Source organism: Mesoplodon densirostris, chromosome 3 (genome assembly GCF_025265405.1).
Source record: "Mesoplodon densirostris isolate mMesDen1 chromosome 3, mMesDen1 primary haplotype, whole genome shotgun sequence".
Lineage (NCBI taxonomy): Eukaryota > Metazoa > Chordata > Mammalia > Artiodactyla > Ziphiidae > Mesoplodon > Mesoplodon densirostris.
In genome coordinates, this window is record NC_082663.1 from 96,394,560 (window position 1) to 96,408,886 (window position 14,327).

The following is a 14,327-nucleotide window of genomic DNA, read 5'->3' on the forward strand; positions in this document are numbered from 1 at the left end:
CCAGCTACATGGTCATATTGTCATTTTCATGACAGGGTTTTTGCTTAGAGAAAGATAAGGACATGAATGACAGTGGCCTCACATTCATCAGCAGCTAGAATGTTAGGAAGAACTAAAATGTGTGGTTTCTCTTCCTAACAAACTCCCTTTAGGTATTTTCTACCCCACTCGGTCCATGCACGTACACTCATTCGCAAATACAGGGCTGTCGGTGTTGGCGGTGGTGGTGGGGGCTGTGGACACGGGTGTGGGTACATTCGTGTGACATAGTCTCCCTCCCTTCCTTTATGGGGAGATAAAATCTGATCAAGATGAACATCTAGTGTGGTCTTCAAGGAGAAAGTTTCAGGATAGCCCAAGGCACGTGGGTGTGTTTGTGTCCGTGTATAAGGCGGAAGGGGAACCCCATCAGCTTTACCTGTGGGCTAAGGTGACAATGGAGAACGCAGACATGCATCCTCCTAACTCCTCTGAAACAGTTCCTCATGGGATCCCTCCAGCTAATGAATGTGCAAGTATCTAGAGTGAGCTCATGAGACCACGTCTGTTAATTAAAGAACTGCTAACAATGTCAGGGGACACTTCATAATCATGTTATGCATTTCTGAGCTTTGTTTGTTACACGTTTTAAAGTATAACATAGAGTTTCTACAATTATAACTTTTAATCAGATGTTCAGTATTTTGAAGCTAATAAAGGCTGGACAAGTGCTTATAAGAATTCTATGCATTTCTAGGTGTTTTATAGCAAGAAAATAATCCTGTGCAGTTTGAGCATTTAGGTCCTTAAACAAAGGTTTTAAGTTTTAAGAAGGGTAAAAAAAACAGATGAGCTACATGTAAGAACTGTTTATGAAAGATTAAATGTCATAGAGAGTAAAAAACAAATAAAACTACACAAATGAAGAGAGAAAAGGAAGATGAATTCAGTAAGAATGTAAAAATAAGAGTTCAGTAAAAAGGATGGTTAAAAATGTGTATCATAAATATAAGACTAATGAAAACAATCTTGGGCTGAAATGAAAAAGAGAAACCCAAGAGTAAATAAACAGGAGTACTGCAAAGTAAGGCTTTGGGGACAAGAGTTAAATACAATAATATTTTATTAGTAAATACTAATGTTTTCTCAAAGAGTGTATGTAATTCTGGGAAGAGCTATATTGAATGCACAGAATTCTCAAGGTGTCTAGTCACCTGTGTAAGCATATGTGTTGTAGCAGCAGCTGCTGGGGTCACCATCTTTTACTGGCTTAGTCACTGGCCAGTCAGGAACCTCAGTACAGAGGGCCTAGCCACTGCTTAATTGGCTATGGCTGTGTTTAAACACTTTGTTCTCATGTTGTTACAATAACAAAAATAATAGCAACTGTTTAAATATATTTTTCATACCTAAGCTTTATTGAGAGCTTACTATTCGCTAGGCCCTGTTCCAACCTCTTCACATGTAATATGGCATTGATCCTACTAGAATTATATTATCCTAATCTACAAACAAGGGATCTGAGACAGAGTTACTAGTCTCAAACTCAGATTCGCCTTTACCACTCTTCAAATGTCAGAGCTAAATTTATGGAGTAACATGAAGCATAAAACTACACCAAAGGCCTGGGATGCTCAATGCCAGAGCTTTGCGGCTTGTTCCCGAACCACACTGGGCCATGCGGCACTGCAGTTTTCTACATCCATCTCCACTATTTCCAAAGCGAGCCTGTGAGGTGCCTCACAGTCACCTGAGCCCTGGACATGGAGCTGGAGTTGCACAGGTTTATGGCCAACGGTAGGCACTATCTTTAATCCAAGCTAGCTAAGGAACTGAATGACCTTGTTAACTGAAACATCTCATTAACTGGGCAAGGCAGTACAATGGCTAAGAACAAAAGAGGGGCTGCTGCAGTCGGGCCTAGGTTCAAATCTAAGTCTACTACTTACAAGTAAGATTATGGGCAAGTAATTTACCATCTTTAAGCTTCTGTTTCCTCCTACACTGCAAAAAGATAAACAGAATTAGGTTTTACCTGCAGCATGAAGAATTTAAGTGAAAAATCCATAGACTCAGGTTTCCTAGAGTCAGCATTTCTAACACCTAGAAGGGTTTGCCAGGAAGGTTATAGAATTCCCTTTTCCATGAACCTTCAAAACTGTGACACAGCCTCATGAGTCAGAGGAGTTTCAATGAGACCTTCCCCCCTTCGGAGGGCAGTACTGGTGGTCTGTGAAGAAGTCACAGGTGGTCCCTTCATATCAGTATTAATGATAGTCTTTTGCTTTTAACCTATTTGCTTGACAAAAGATAATTTTTACCTAATGTAATCACCGTCTCGTTTGCCCACATTCCCAACTTTATTAAAATAGATTAGAAAATGAAGATATTTCTGTTTGAAAATTATCAGCCACGTCTCTGTTTCAAGATAGCAGAGAGCCCCCAGTCAAACTTAAAATGTGTCTGACACTCTTTGTCAGTGAACCAAAATGTATCAAAACCAATTACTTCCAAGCATCAATGAAATAAATAAGCAGAGAGACAGATGTCAAATGAGGAATGGTTACATTAAATAAAGAACTTAATCATCTTTTGTGCCTGAGCATTACATTTGATTAACTTAGGTCTAGTCTATTTTTTGTGGTAGGCAGAAAATAGAGAGAAAGATGGGTAAACAAACATAGAATATACAATCATGGGTTTTAGGCACTTGTGATGAGAGAGTCTGCCTGAGTGAATGAATGAGTTAGGCAGCTGCCAGTTCCACTTGGAGACATCGCTAGAGAAAGTCAGCTCAGGGTTTCTGCTCCAGGGCAGACCAGACCCAGGAAAGAGTTGCCTAACAGTACAGAAGTAGATACAGATTCATTCCATCTATGGGGAGGGCCCACCACACTACCTCCGGAACGTATCACACTACCTGAAACTGCCTGTAACGGTGGAACGTTCCATATGAGCAAGGAGCAACTCTGAAAATTCATTCCATTATTCCACAATGATCGTGTCCTACACATGCAAGTCTTGGGCTGTGCTGGGGATACGATGGTGAACAAGACCTAATCCTTGCTCTCAGGACACTTGAGGTTAAAAAAAAAATTTACAGAAGAAGTCACAATCAAGTATAATGAGAATCATGATAGGGGAAGTAGAAGAGGGGTATGATAGGAACCCTAACGTAGTCTAGGGGTCTTGCTAAAAAGAAATAAAGCCAGACACCAGTTAAAGGTAGTAAAGGCAGATTTTATTCAGTAACTACTGCAGTAGGGGAAAGAGACTTCAGTAAAAAACTGAGCTCAATTCCAAAGCCAGTATAGACAGATAGGGGTTCAAAGCCAACAAGCAGAGTGAGGGGGGTCAGTGGGTGGAAAATTACTAACAGGACACTTCAAGGGTTAGGGATTCTTGCTAGATTGGCCTAACAGGATTTTTGCTAAAGGCAGGCCAGGGACTTAGACATCAAGGGTAGGAGATGAGGAAGTTGATGAGATATCAAAGGTGGTCAGACATCAAGGAAGGGGGGATTCTCACTAAACTGTCTTAGCAGGATTCTTGTGAAAACTGGCCTCAGCAGGCTAAGGACAGGGCCCAAGGACAAGGTCTAGTCAAAAAAAGGGCTCAGAGGAAGCTGTCTAAAAGTTGGTCAAGAAGAAAGTCTTTGTCAGAGTTCTTGTTGCACAGAAAGGAGTATTTCAGCTACAAACTGAAAGCTGACTAAAGGTGGATTAGGGCATATCCTTGGAAGAGAGAAAAGCATGTGTGAAGGCCTCAGAGTTCAGGGAGCACAGTGCATTTGGGAAAGTGAAAGAAACTGGTTATGACTGGTCAATAAAGTTTGAGGCAAAGAAGGTAGGAAGTGAGACTAGAGGCATAAGCAAAAAAGAGCTTTGGGGGTTTTGTAAATCTTGTTAGAAGCTCAGATTTTGTCCTACGGCCAATGGGGAAGACTGAGCTGGGGGAGTAATATGACTTGATTTCTCTAGCCTGCAGAGTGGAAGGAAGAGAGATTGGAGGGGGCAAGACTGGGGGCAGGGAGTCCAGCTGAGCACGTGCTGCAGTAATTTGGGTGTGAGTTAATATAACTTGGATGAGGGTGGTGGCATGGAGCTAGAGAGAAATAGAAGAATTAAGTTCTTTAGGAAATAAGAATAATAGGACTTCGGGCATGAGTTAGTGGGAGAGAGAAAGGTAGGAGTCAAGAACAACTCCCAGGTTTCTGACTTTGGCAAGTGGATGGCTACTGAGGTTAGGAACGCTGGTGGAAGAACAGCTTGTGGGAAAAGGTTAGTTTGAAACATATCGAGTTTGAGTCATAAGACATTTGAGTTTGGAGCTCAGGTGTTGAAACCCTATTACCTTCAGTCCTATAGTGCCTTGCGCTGTCTCTAGAGGGCTGATGGGGCCACCTCCAGTCATCCTCACTGATTATCAGGTACTTGGTCTGAAGACTCACCTACACTGGGGAAGGTGGGAAGGTGGGAAGTCAGGAGACAGATGTTGGAGAAAGGGGTAGCCAGACAGAAAGAATAAGGAGAGGGACAGCCAGTAGAAAGAGAATGTAGGAAACATCAAAAAGGGTAATTAGCTCCTGTTTTCCCTCTCAGCGTTCTGGAAGCCACCCCAGCCCTGGCCCAGCTTCTAAGACCAAGGTTAGGAGGTACCTTTCACCTGCCACAAATTCACACACCATGGGGAGGATTAACAGTCTGCAGGAAACTTTTCCACAAATAATCCAATTTATAAAGTGATTTGGAGACAATTTACTGGTTAAGATTAAGATGCCTTCCCATATGCCTGCCTCAACCTGGGTAGACCTCAGAAACAAAGCTGAATGAAAAAAGCAAGTTGCACAATGAAACATAAATATGGAAAATCCTTTTATGGATACACACATATATGGAAAAACATGGTTAATTGTTACCTGAAGGGAAGGAGGAAGAAGAATGGGCTAACGAAGAAATACAGAGGAGACTTCAACCATATCTGTAACAATTTTTTTAAATCTATTTAAAATAAAGATCTGAAGCATATTTGGCAAAATGTTAACATTTGCTGAATCTGGGAGTCTGGCATATATATTTATTAAAATATCTCATTAAAATGGCTGTATGAAATCTTTCTTATGCAAGAATTCCAAATAATATAAGTAGATACTCTCCCTCCAGGAGGTAGAGCCTAACCCCATCCTTCCCAAGGGTAGGCTAGACTCAGTTCCTAAGGCTAGACATAGTAGGGGAAGGGATAAGTAGTGACTGTACAGTGGAGAAACCTGGAAGACACCACCTTGGCCAAGCAAAAAGGTTTAATATCACCAGAGATGTCAGGTGGTATCATGTACCCCGATATCATGTGACAAGAAGAGCACTTTACCTCTTTGGTATCCTTTCAAGAAACTTATAATCATGTGAAAAACAAAAGACAAACCCATTCTATGGGATACCTTGCCAAGTACTCCTCAAGACTGTCAAAGTCACAAAAAACAAGGAAAGATGAGGAAACTGTTGCAGACAAGAGGAGACTGAGGAGATATGACAATTAAATGTAATGTGGTTGCCTGAACTGGAATCTGGAAGAGAAAGAGGACATTAATCCAAAAGGCGGTGAAATTCAAATAAAGTCTGGAGTTTAGTTAATACAATGTACCAAGGTTGGTTTCTCAGTTGCAACAAATGTACGCTGGTTATGTAAGATATTAACAACAGGGGAAACTGGAGGATGAGGCATAGGAAAACTCTGTACTACTTATGCAACTTTTCTGTAAATCTAACGTTATTCCATCAAAGAATGTTTATTTTTTAAAGAATGACTGTATGTCATCAGGAACCCTCCAACTCAAAATGAAGCCAATGAGAAATCACCTGTACCTTTGGGAGTCGCAGCATATTATGAAAGTACAGTGGTACCTTATTTCCCAACCCAAATCAAGAAGGGAGTGCACCATGGGAGTCAATTTTTCAGAAAATTGAAACTAACCCTTCAATCACAAAAAATATTACTTTCAGCAATTTTTTTTTATGGCAAGCCTTCAAAAGTAGATGATAAAGTTCCCTGCCCTCTGAGCAGAGAACAGTAAGTGTAACTGAATCCTTTCTGGGTTAATCAGGGTCACCAGTGTGAACGTCTGTTATTACATTACATCATACCAAGCTTTCAGTTTTCTTTACTGAGTCATGGAATTGGAAATGCAGAGGCCATCTCTCCACACCTAAGAAATGACTAAGGAGAGGCCAAAAATGATGGATGTGGATTAAGAATATGACAGGTGTTTGTGTAACCACAGGTGAGCCAGCACGGAGTAGAAAGCATCTTCCACACTCTTAAATAAGCAATTTAGCTGGAGAGCAGCTGGCATCTGATTTCCCCTTTCTGTGCCTTTTCATGGTTTTTGCAATTTCTGTAGTTTGCTGAATGCAAAGCGTATCCTCTGGACAACTGAAGACCCCAATAATCCTTATTTATCTCATGCCAGGCCTGGGAGGCAGGTGAAGGGGGGGGTAAACTCATTGATATTTTCAGGAGGGAGTTTAAATTGTGACCCTTTCCAGCTCTACTTAGGGAATATTTTCTTTATGATGTATACCATGGGGGAATTATTTGGCTTCTATTACATGTAGGAGTGTCTAATAAAACCAAAGAAAGCAGTATGACATGAGCCTTGGTGACAGATCGCCAGAGAAGCAGAGGAGGGGGATTAAAATCCTGACTTCCCACCAAGTCTTTTCTGTTATCCTCTTTCAGGGATGTACACCTGCCTGGGCTTTCTCCGTGGAAAGACCATGTCTCCCTGGAGCCCAACCATGGCCCACCTGCACGGCCCAGTCAAGAGATGGGCCCCTCCTCTGGAGAATGGATTTCACCCAGCTCTCTGTCCCAGCTTGTCATTCAGTCAACCCCCGAACCTTTCCTTACTCTTACATGAAGACAGGCACCTAGGCCAGTGCCTTCCTAGGGTATTCTTCCCTTGAATGACTTCTGCAACTAGAATGTAATCCCCTCAAGTACTGCAGGCTCTATTTCCTGCCTAAATCACCTTGTTCAACGTCAGATTAGCTGAGTGCTTATGCAATAAATCTCTCCAAGTAACCAGATGAGGCACCAGGTGACAAGTGCCACGAAGAGGAGATATTTAAAGAGCAATGGGAGTGTTCAAGAAGCTTCCTATGCAATGTCCACTTTGACACTTGTTTGTTGGAGGCAGGATTCGAACTTCTGTCAGCATCACAGATATAAATAAGCTATAGGCTGAGGCCAGAGGTTTGGACCTGAAACTGTCAGCTAACTAATCTTAAACAAAAGATATCTTGGTGTCCATACTCTGTCTCCCTTGCTCTAGGAAAGTATGCAAAGATCTGTACTCATTTAGGGCAGAGTTTCTCCCCTTCAGTACTATTCACGTTTGGGGCCTGATAATCCTTTGTTGTGGAGGGCTGTCCTGTGCAATGTAGGAAGTGTAGCTGCTAGAGTTAGCAAATTTAAACACAGCATTCCCAGTTAAATTTGAATTTCAGGTAACCAGCAAGTTTTTTTAGTATATGTACATCCCATGCAATATTAATAGCACCTCTGGCCTCTATCCATCGGAGACCAGCAGCATTACCACCGCCCATCCCCAAGTTGTGACAACCTAAAATATCACCAGACATTGTCAAATGTCCCTTGGCGGGCAAAACTGTCTCTGCTTGAGAACCACTAATTCAGGGTAACACATCAGAAGGCTACAGATCTGAACCCCTCTGTCTTAGCTCCCAGAAATACTGTGTCTGGTAAAATATCAGTGAATGAATTAGCCATGTGAGACATTCCTCAGCACGACTTACCGAAGTAATCATTATGAAAACGTTACTTATTCTGCTTTTTAATGTCCCTTTGGGATTAGCTCCCTTTAGATTTTCTTGTCAGATAGACTCTTGGCTCTCTTTCAGAATTAGCAGGCTCATTTTGATCAGATAATGTAGATTATGAAAACTACCATCTTTCCCTTTTTCCTTAACTGCTAGAAAGCTTAGAGGTAAATGTAATGCTTAGTTGCAGAAACCATCAAAGCTCATGTGGCTAAATATTTTCTTTTTTAAAACAAACATCTGCATAGCGGGTTTTATATGCCACATATATTTTAAATGCTCTACGAATACTACCTTCTTGAAATCATTCTTTCACTATAACAACCTTATGGATAAGTACTATTATTATCCTCCCTTTGCAGGTAATAAAGTGAGGTCATTTCTTTTTCATATTTCTATGAATTATTTCCACCTCCTCATCATTCTTATTTTATAAGCCCCTTCAGATTCTGTTTAAAAGTCAATGGGGCAGGGGCTTCCCTGGTGGCGCAGTGGTTGAGAGTCCGCCTGCCGATGCAGGGGACGCGGGTTCGTGCCCCGGTCCAGGAGGATCCCACATGCCGCGGAACGGCTGAGCCCGTGAGCCATGGCCGCTGGGCCTGCGCGTCCGGAGCCTGTGCTCCGCAACGGGAGAGGCCACAACAGTGAGAGGCCCGCGTACCGCAAAAAAAAAAAAAAAAAAAAAGTCAATGGGGCAGAAGTTATTGTATCACACACCTCCACCACTGCAGGTCCTCTCAGCCTCCCAACCCTTGTTCCAAATACCACCATGGCTACCAGTTCCAACTACTTGCAGGTACACTTCTCAGAGCCCAGCCTCGTGCCCAGGCCACACCCCTCTCATCTCTCATCCTGGGCCTCCCTGTTCACACTGAGATGTGGGACACAAGGGATCTTGCCCCAGAGCCCAGAACTGTACAACCCATAATTGCAGAGGAATAAACACCTCGTGGTCAAGGTGTTGCCAAACAGGAGACGGAAACTGGTAGATAAATTCATTCTCTTTTTTTTCACTCCAGAAAGACTGAGATGCAGCTTTTCAGAGGCTGCTTCTTTAAGACAGAGCAACCAGGAGCACTGGGTGGCAACCAGCTCAGTTACGCCTGCTCCAATTTCTCTCCCTCCTTCCCTGCCTCACTCCTGTGTCTCTCAGGTCTCTGGCTTCTGCTCCTTGGCATTGTACCTCCTAACAAGCAGCAGCAACATGTCATTGTCTGGCTCTGCTTTCTAAGGAATCAGACTAAGACAAGTATACATAATTATAAATAAAATCACACTGAATGGAAGTTTACCTAGTTATTTCCATTAACTTCAGTCACTAATATTTCTTGTGGTCCAGTTGGAATACAATCGTGGAACAACTATCCCTAGCAGGACTTTAAGGGCCTATGCCATCATCTTTACAGCTGAGGATACCAAGACCCAGAGAGGGAAGGGGATTGTTCAAGATCACATTCCCTGTTACTGGCGCGTGAATAGAGTACAAACGGTTATTTAGCGCCCATGGTGTCAAATGTCCATATAAATGATTGTACTCTGTGCTCGAACATTCGGTAATTAGCATTATTGTCCTCACTGTATGCACAAGAAACAGAGGGCCAGAAAAAGTGAAATGAAATGTTTAAGGTCACAACTTTAGCAAATGGAAGAATCAGGTTTACACCAAGCCTCCAAACTCCACATATCTAGTTCTTTCCCCAACTGTTTCTCAGAGGCCCTGGCTGTCCTGGGAACTGGGTGGAAAACCGTGATGGACCTTGGAGGAAAACAGGCTTTCAGCTCAAGTCCTAGCCCTGCCACTTAATAGCTTTGTGACCTTAACTTACTTCATTTTTCTGAGCCTTGATTTTTAATTCCGAAAATGGAGATCATAACGTCTACTCAGAGTGTGGCTATGAAGAGGAAATGAGATAACATATGTAAATCTCCCACCGCAGTGCCTGTACACAGTAAGTGCTTAATAAATGTTGGCCAGTATCAGTTCTGTGGAATCAAAGATGGCTCCCAAACACAATATTAGCTTCTCTTTTGTAAGTGCTTATTAAGTGTCACACATGGTGCTAAGCATTTCCTATAGAAGAAGGAATCACTTCTAACCATCCCAGCCTCAATGAGGGAAGGAATCGATGAAGGGGAGTGTCTATTAGTCAGTCAAGTTTGCCCTAGCTGAACTTTGCCCTATCTGTGTAACAGTTTTAAAACAAATTTATAGCTTAGTTTTGTCCTAAGCAAGAACACTGAAGTATTAGGTTGGATGTGCTAGCTATATTTTTCTTATGCACATTAAAACATATATACTCTTCATTATAATTTAAAAGTGTTATTACTTAACATACTCAAGAAAAAATATGAGATAGAACAAGATTAGCAAAAGGTTGATCACTGTTGAAACTACAGTACATGGGGCTACACCATTACCTCTCTAATTTTAAGTATCTGTGAAATTTTCATAATAAAATAGTTTTAAAAATAAAATAAAACACAACTATCAAATCTGGAGGTGGGGGAGGGGAATGTTCTTTCACAGAGACCTAAACTTATCTCACATTCTCCAGAGAAGCAACTGTCACACTTTGGGAAACACTGGCCCATAATACCCATGAGAAGGTCATGGCACAGGGACAGACACTCAGGCTTCTTTCTATCTTATAGGCTGCATCCTCTGTGCTTAGAACAACTGGTCACACAGATAAATGCCTGATTAAAGTTTGCTGAGTCAATGAATGAATGATTAGTACTATAAAAACCGGCATAATCTGAAGAGCCCCTGCTGTTTTTCTTTTACTGCTATGCCATTTGGATTCCATTACTGTGCAAATTACCTAGAAAGTTTCCATAAACATCCACAATCACATCTGGTTGGCACTGGATGCGTTTTGCTAAATGAAATCAAATGTATTGTCTGATATTACTTGGCTACTACTGGTTTATATGTATTTGGTCAAAGAACCTCTTACCAGATGCTATTAAGAGTAAGTTTTAAAACCCTTTGTCCCAAGTGGCTTGTTCAACATCAGTCTGGGAAAGGAGGAAGGGGCAAGGTAATCTCAGGAGCCAAAAGTGAGTCACTGTGCTCTAGGAGTCTGACACTTACCAGCAGGCCAACACCGACTGTGTCTGCTCTAAGCTGCTCTGGGACACATCCTCTCCCACTCACACCTATAGCCAAGTGAACCCTACCACACTCCACAGACACTCCTCTGAAATATTCTGTGATCAGAGTCTGGTACCAAATTAGATATCTCAGTTAAAGGCTGAATACACTAGAAGGCTAAATCTATCTAGTAGGACAGAAAGGCCTTGGCAGGATCACTTTTTGTGTATATAATTAGTTATCCTAAAAGACAGTCATAGTGTGCTGCTTTATTATGCAAAGCAGTTAGTATTATGCAAAATACTGCTTCAAGTTATAACATGATTTTTTTTTCCTTTGCTGGAAGATATGAGCTAAATTTCTATTAAATATCCATATACCTTTTGAAACACCTTATGTATTCAGTGTAACTCTTTTGAATATAGCAACAATAAAAGAGATTATATGACTAACTTAAAGACCTAAAGTAGCAAAAACTTTTTTTTTTTTAAGTCTGAGAAATTAGAGCAGCAGATCTACTTTGCTACCATAAAATATAGATACAGAAATTAGGTTTCCAATCTCAAAATCTTTTTTCTGGAAATAGCTTTCTCTCTTGCTCATAGAATGAGAACAAGCCATCACATCATTTTTATGGATCTTTTTCAGAAATGAAGTGGCTCAAGAATAGTTAGAGGGACTTCCCTGGTGGCGCAGTGGTTAAGAATCTGCCTGCCAATGCAGGGGACACGGGTTCGAGCCCTGGTCCAGGAAGATCCCACATGGCATGGAGCAGCTAAGCCCATGTGGCACAACTACTAAGCCTGCGCTCTAGAGCCCGCAAGCCACAACTACTGAGCCCACGGGCCACAACTTCTGAAGCCTGCACGCCTAGAGCCTGTGCTCCGCAACAAGAGAAGACACTGCAATGAGAAGCCTGCACACCGCAATGGGGAGTAGCCCCTGCTCGCTGCAACTCGAGAAAAGCCCACATGCAGCAACGAAGACCCAACGCAGTCCAAAATAAATAAATAAATTATTTATTTATTTATTTATTTATTTATTTATTTATTTATTTTTAAAAAGTGGTTAGAGAAGGAAGCGGATGCAGGGTTGGTGGCTCAGCAACCTCTAATTAGAGTAGCGCCATATGATGCACAGTCTGATGCTGTATTAAGTCAGTGCACTTGGACCACCTGAGACAAAGCTGAGGATCTGTTTCACATCTTGCTGAGTAAACCAAACCCCAAGTATTTTTCCAGGGAAGTGATTAGAAGGTAATTGTCACTTTAAAAATTCTACAAATAAAGTGCAAATGGTCCATAAACAAATGAAAAGATGCTCAATCTCACTTATATTGATGAAATTAAAATTAAAATAGTACTTTCTCACCTCTTTGTAGGTCTATTGACATAGCCTTCTAACTGCTCTCCTTCTTGCAGATGGAGCAATCATCTAAAAACAAAAATCAAGTCATGTCCTTCCACTGTTTGAAACCCAGCTTCCCAGTTCACTTAATAGTTATATTTAAACATAAATTACATCTTTCTTTAACCTAAATGGTATCATTCTGCACCTTTTTGCATTTACAATGTCTTAGAAATCTTTTCATGTTAGCACATAGAGATCTTTTTAGCTGCTGCATAATATTGCATAGTATGGCTAAGGTTCACTTATCTATTCTCTAATTAATGAACAGTTAAGTTGTTAACAATTTTTTGCTGTTATAAATAAGGCTGAAATGAACATCCTATACCCTTCTTGTCACTTGAGAGTGTTTTTCCAAGGAAGATACTGAGAAGAAATTTTTTTAAAAAATGGCCACTGCCAAGTTGCCTTCCAAACCAGCTGTGGGGGAACCCCACCAGCGGAGTGCGAGAGACCTACTTACACCTTTGCCAACATTTGCTTCTAGATCTTCTGAACTGTTCTGCTGTCTAGTTCCGTGACTTGTATCATTCTTTAATTCCAGAAATTCTTGTCTTTAATAATCTCTTTAGGTACTGTATCCCTCCCTCCTCTCCTTTTCCTCCTGTGAAAGGTGGAACTTTTGAATCTCCACTTTGTTTCTTCATTTTCCTTTCTTACCTCCCACCTCTTCCGCCCTTCACACTGCATTGTGGGAGAATTCCTTGACGCAATCTTACAACTCACGCATACGTTCTTCCGTAGCGTCCGTCCGTTTCCGCGTGGGTTACGCCCTCTCGCCCTCTGCGCTTTTTCGTGGCTCTACCCGCAACGTCGGGCCGCCGCGACTGGGAGCGAGAGCGCAGGCGCAGCTGGCGTCCAACCAGGAGCCCAACCGTTGGCTTGGCCCTGGCCTCACTCAGCAGCCATAGGAGCGTCAAAGCAGTTCCTGCGCTCCGTGATCATGGGCACCCCAGGCTCCGGCAAGAGCACCCTGGCACTGCGCATCATCAAACACTTCCAGCTGAAGAAGTTCTCCAGCGGGGACGTGCTCCGAGACAACATGCTGAGGGATGCAGAAATTGGTGTGCTGGCCAACATTTTCATGGCCCAGGGGAAGCTCATCCCAGATGACCTCATGACTCGGCTGATCCTCCAGGAGCTGAAGAATTTCACCCAGTATAACTGGCTGTTGTGTGGTTTCCCCAGGACACTTACACAGGCTGAAGCCCTGGATAGAGTTTATCAGGTACACCTGGTGATGAACCTGAACGTGCCCTTTGAGGTCATCCGGCAACGCCTCACGGCTCGCTGGATTCATCCAGCCAGTGGCCGCGTTTACAACCTCGAATTTAACCCTCCCAAAGCAGTCGACGTGGATGATGTGACTGGAGAGCCTCTTAATTCAGCGTGTGGATGATAAACCAGAAACACTTATCAAGAGAATGAAGGTTTACTAACACCAAACAAAACTGGTCCTGGAATATTACGAGAAAAAGGGAGTGTTGGAAACATTTTCTGGAACAGAAACCAATCAGATCTGGGCCTGTATGCATGCTTTCCTGCAAACAAAAGTCCCACAGAGACACCAAAAAACTCAATTACCCCACGAGGAAAAATCCTTGTGATTAGCAAGATGAGCAGAACTCTTCCTTTCTTCACATGGAGTTCCTTGTTCTAAGACCCCACCATGAATGAATTCTTTGAAAATTATATTAGTTTCACTTCTGTGGATTTTATTCAGGATACTAAGCATATGCCAAATGAGTTTGATAGTAAGATTTGTCTTTTGGGGACTTCCCTGTTGGCGCAGTGGTTAAGAATCCACCTGCCAATGCAGGGGACACGGGTCCGAGCCCTGGTCCGGGAAGATCCCACATGCCATGGAGTAACTAAGCCCATGCGCCACAACTACTGAGCCCAAGCGCCACAACTACTGAGCCCAAGTGCCACAACGACTGAAGCCCACGGGCCTAGAGCCTGTGCTCCGCAACAAGAGAAGGCACCGAAAGAAGAAGCCTGCACACCTC

The 14,327-nt window shown here is 42.4% G+C and overlaps 1 pseudogene; it reads left to right on the forward strand.

The window, feature by feature from the left end:
* The first annotated feature begins 13,231 nt into the window (after positions 1 to 13,231).
* LOC132486805 (GTP:AMP phosphotransferase AK3, mitochondrial-like) lies at positions 13,232 to 13,925 on the forward strand (annotated as a pseudogene).
* The last annotated feature ends 402 nt before the right edge of the window (positions 13,926 to 14,327 follow it).